This window comes from Macaca fascicularis, chromosome 15 (genome assembly GCF_037993035.2).
Source record: "Macaca fascicularis isolate 582-1 chromosome 15, T2T-MFA8v1.1".
Classification (NCBI taxonomy): Eukaryota; Metazoa; Chordata; class Mammalia; order Primates; family Cercopithecidae; genus Macaca; species Macaca fascicularis.
The window spans coordinates 126,959,258-126,964,742 of NC_088389.1; positions in this window are offsets into that span (position 1 = coordinate 126,959,258).

Sequence of the window (5,485 nt, forward strand, 5' to 3'; positions counted from 1 at the left end):
CTGTTCTAATGCTCCTCCCTCTCTCTTCTGTCCAGAACTTTCAATTACCCTGCACAAGTACAGTGAACCCTTCTAGGAGACAGGAGTTTCCAAATGCTAGCCCCAGAGCCTCTGCACTGGAGGCAAAGTTTTCATGGTCCTTGGCAAAACATTAAAAAGCTCAGCATTACTGATCATTAGAGAAATGCAAATCAAAACCACAACGAGATACCATCTAACAACAGTCAGAATGGCTATGATTAAAAAGTCAAAAAATAACAGAAGAAGGCAAGGTTGTGGAGAAAAAGGAACACTTATACTCTGTTGTTGGGGTGTAAATTAGTTCAGCCATTGTGGAAGACAGTGTGGTGATTACTCAAACACCCAGAGACAGAAATACCATTCGACCCAGCAATCCCATTACTGAAGGAATATAAATCATTCTATTATAAAGATACACGCATGTATCGTGTTCTTTGAGCACTAGTCACAATAGAAAAGACATGGAATCAACCGAATGCCCATCAATGATAGAGTAGATAAAGAAAACGTGGTACCTATAGACCCTGGAATACTATGCAGCCATAAAAAAGAATGAGATCATGTCCTTTGCAGGAACTCAGATGGAGCTGGAGGCCATTATTCTTAGCAAACTAACACAGGAACTGAAAACCAAATACTGCACGTTCTCACTTGTAAGTGGGAGCTAAATGATGAGAACACATGGACACATAGAGGAGAACAACACACACTAGGCCTTTTCAAAGGGTGGAGGGTGAGAGGAGGGAGAGGATCAGGAGAAATAACTAATAGGTACTAGGCTTAATACCTGAGTGATGAAAGAATCTGTACAACAAACCCCCAAGACACATGTTTATCTATGTAACAAACCTGTACCCCTGAACTTAAAGTAAAAGTTAAAAATAAAATAAAATAAAAATAAAGGCAATGATGTGCATTTTCCCCACCAAGCCAAATGTACTCAACTGAAAAAATTGTCATTGATTCTGAGATTGTTTTTCTTTTTTTGTGTTAAAATATCATTCTAACATGATTTGGTGTGAAAATGATAGGGCCCACAGATGCTGGGTTTCTTTCTTTCTTTTTTTTTTTCCTTAATGTGTTTACTTGGAAAAATTACAAGCTGGTCACCTAATATAGGTCCCCCAGTTCTTTTATTTTAAAATTTTGATTGGCCTGTGAAATTTCACAGCCTGGAAATCACTGCTGAATGTTCTATGGCTTACTTTCCCAAGGCCTGAGGCATGCCTTCAGGAAACAATGACAAACACACACTAGAAGCTTTATCCAAGAGCCTGATGAAGAAGAACATGGGCTGAGTGTCTCTGACTTAGGAATGCGCCTCTCCAGAGCTTCGGCAAGGGCATCTGTAGCTGGCGCCAGCAAGAGCGACAGAGCTCCATGGGCAGCCACCCCACCAAAGCTTGGGGGGCGCCTGCTGTGTCCTGCTGCTCTGGGGCAGTCTTTCCCCGAATCCTTAGTTAAAACTAACAGAAGGTAACCTTAGAATGGCCACTAGGGGTGATTCGAGCCACACTTTGTTCAACAGGTATAGTGCCCATTGATGAGGGCTTGGTGGGAGGGCTCAAGGCACCTATGGTAATTTATAGAGTTGTTTCTGAGGAAAAATGCATTCTGAGTACGAGGTTGCTAAATTAAAATTAAAGTCTTGACGTGTCTCATACATTCTTGGATGGGCTGGAACCCATCCAAGAGGTTCAGCTGAATCCAGTAACAACAATTGCACTTCCATAGTGGGTCTTGTGCATTACAGTCCTGGTGATCCCCATGGAAGAGGATTGAAAGAGCTGGGTTCTAGAACTTCCAGGTCCTTTGTGTAGCCACCAGCCTCATGTGGCCATCAAGCACTTGAAATGTGGCTGGTCCAAGTGGTGATGGGCACTAAGTGTAAAATACACACTGGCTTTCAAATACATACAAAAAAAGAAAAAAAGAATGTAAAATATTGATTACATTTTGAAATATTTAGGGTATATTGTGTTTATAAATATGTATTAATTTCACTTATTTTTACTTTTAAGATGTGGCTAGAAAATGTTAAGTTAAATATGTGACTTACATTTGTGGCTTGCATTGTTTCTACTGGACAGCACTCCGTTAGACCACATATAGGAAAACTATAGCCCCCAGGTGAAATCTAGCTGATCTGGGCATATTGTAAATAAAGTTTTATCAGAACACAGCACACCAGTTTGTTTACATTTTGTCTCTGGCTGCTTTTGAACTACAAGAGCAGAGCTGAGGAGTTGTCACAGAGACTGTATGGCCCACAAAGCCTAAAATATCCACCATCTGACTTTTTATTGAAAAAGTTTGTCCACATTTGGTCTAGACTATCAAGGTTCAAATCCTGGTTTCCCACCAAAGCAAGGGCCTTTCTCTGTATGTGCCTCCACTCCTCATATGTTAAATGGGGATAATGATAAAGCAGACCTTCTCCCAGGGGTTCTCGTGAGGAATGAATGAAAGAGTACATATCAGCCATGGAGTAAATGTTCATGAAATGCATCATCATCATCATATCATCATCATCATCATCATCATTATCTCATCATCAAATCTCATTGTCATCATCATATCATCATCGTCATCATTGTCATCATCTCATCATCAAATCTCATCATCATATCATCATCATCATCTCATCATCAAATCTCATTGTCATCATATCATCATCATCGTCATCGTTGTCATCATCTCATCATCAAATCTCATCATATCATCATCATCATCATCTCGTCATCAAATCTCATTGTCATCATATCATCATCGTCATCATTGTCATCATCTCATCATCAAATCTCATATCATCTTCATCATCATCATCTTATCATCTCATCATCATCATCGTCATAATCATCGTCATCATCATCATTGTCATCATCATCATTACCATCATCACTGATTCAGAGTATATGACTGGGCTCAGAGAGATATCTGTGGTCTCTGGCCACAGTCATGTGGTTAGTAGGCAAAGAAAGTGAGGTTTCAAATTCTTGTGTTCTATCTCATATTTTGTTATTTCATCCTAAAGCCCTTTTAAAACAAAACCAAACAAAACAAAATGCCTTGAAAGAAAAAGACTGTCCAATGCTGGAAGAGTGATGCATGTCTGGCATGCCACCTCTCTGCCTTCCCAGATGTGGCCTCAGCATCATTCTCAACAAACTTCTCCAGGCAGTACACACAACTGGACTTGGCACTTGAGTTGAAACTTCTTTGTTATTTCTGGTCCAAAGAAATGGACTTCAAGGTCAGTTGGATAAATAAATTCCAATGTAAATAGCTCTTAGCATATAAAATGTAAATATTAATATATTATGCTTTGGGGTCCCAAAGAGTTATGGAGATTTCTTTGTAGGTATTAAAAAATTCTTGGGCACATTATATGAATAGCAATACTTAGCATTTGTAGTCCTTTGTAATTAATAAAATGTATTCAGTTATATAATTCTCCTTGAGTCCTACAATATTCATAGAAGATTAACTGAGCAGATACCGTTATTCCATTTTCACAGATGGGAAAATGGAAGGCCAGAGAATTGATGACTGTTTGCCATTAGGAGGCTGTGGTCTGTGGCTCCAGAGTTCTTGTATCAATGATCATGTTCCTTCAGAGCCAGAGCCCGCAGATGAAATCTTTAGAGGTTTACTGGTATGAATTTCTGAAGCAAGCTGAGTATTTATGTACAAATTCAGCTGTAGGAGTCTTTGGTCTCAAAAATGTTTACTTTCTTTCATTTTTCTTCACATATGTAGCCTTCTGACCTGTCTTTTTTTCTTCCCAAACCTTGATAAAGATAAGGTGTTAGCTACTGCTGCCAGACAAACCGCTCAAAAACTTAGTGGCATGAAGCAACAGCAGCCATTTGTGATCTCTTACCATTCGTGATCTCTTACTATTTGTGATCACCTCTTACCATTTTGCAGGTTGGCAGGGCTCTGCTGGGTGTTTCTTCTGCTCCAGATGGTGTCAGTTAGGGTTGTCTTCTGGAGGCCTGACCACTGGTAGTGTCCAGGATGGCTCACCTACATGGTTGACAACTGGGCTGGCTGTTGGCTGGGAGCTCAACTGGAATTGTAGAATGAAGAGCTCCAGTTCTTTCCAGGTAGCCTAAGTGGCTCAGCCTTCTCACAGTGTGATGGCTGGGCTCTAAGAAGTTGTGTTCCAAGTAGGTGGGAGTAGAGACTGTGGTTCTTAAGGTCCAGTTTCAGAAGTTATCCAGCATCACTGCTACATTCTGTTGGTCAAAGCAAATTTCAGGCCAGCCCTGATTCAAGAGGAGGTGGAACTGACTTCACCTCTCAATGGGAGAAGTGACAAAGAATTTGCAGCTGTTTTCAATTCACAACATATGGATGCAGAGCAATATGTCTCTGGTATAAGAAAACAACAGAGCAAATACAATCATAAACAGCAACTGATACTCAGCCTTTGGTATCAGAGAGCCAGAGGAAGGGGAGGGCCTGCCCAGGCATTTGTTGCCAGGCGGGAATGGAAGCCCACCATCTCCAGACGACCTTCCAGTTTCCAAAAGCAGGCGGAAGTATAAATTTCCATGTGAAATCTGCTTTTCCCAGTGTAAGCCCAACCTTTAAAATCATATTGCATGGGACAAACTGACCCGTGAGCTTCTAGATTTCAACACCCGCTTCACACTATTCCTGGGATGGCTCATCTTTTATGTGAAACACCTGTTGGCAAGATAGTCATGGGCAACTCATTCATCAGAGAACGGCACTGCTTCATGGTTGGTAAGAGAGGGAGGAAAGAAGAACAAGTTAATTATCGTGGGGCTGGGGAGTTGCCAGGGGAAAAGGCATTTCTGTCATTTATTTACTAGTATTTACTCATAGAGCAATAAATCAAAGTCACTGGTCCGCCAGGAGCAGCGGGAGTGGCGGCAGCTGTGCCAGTCAGAACGCTCTTTCTTAGGTGATGTGCACCTGGGGAGGGCAGCCTTCCAATGATCTCATGCGGTTCTTATCAGATTCCAGAGAAGAGAAGACAAAAGGAGGGGAGGACAGCCATGGTTGCCTGAGAGATACACGGCTATCTGGAACCGGATGGAAGGAACAGGGCGGGTGAGGGAAGCCTCTGCAGGAGGAGCCCCCAGAATCAGCCCACCTGAGGGCTGATCCATCCACCTGGGCAGGAGGCTGTTCCACCCCTGCCCAGCCCAACTCCCAAGGCCAAGGCCTTTTCTCACCATGGGAACAAAACAGCATTCAGTTCAGCAATGGTAAAAAAAAAACCAAAAATCCTTCCTGTGGTATAATGAAGAGATACGTGGCAGAGCTCCAGAAACAGACCTTGGCTGTGGTGGGTGATAGAGCAAGCGTGTTGAAGTCTGCACCTCGGCCACACACACACACCCAGCGATTCCCCTAGTGTGAGGCCCCGGGGGACTGCTGCCTTCTGATGGGAGCCTCAAGGGGTCAAAAGCCGTCCTGGGAACCACAC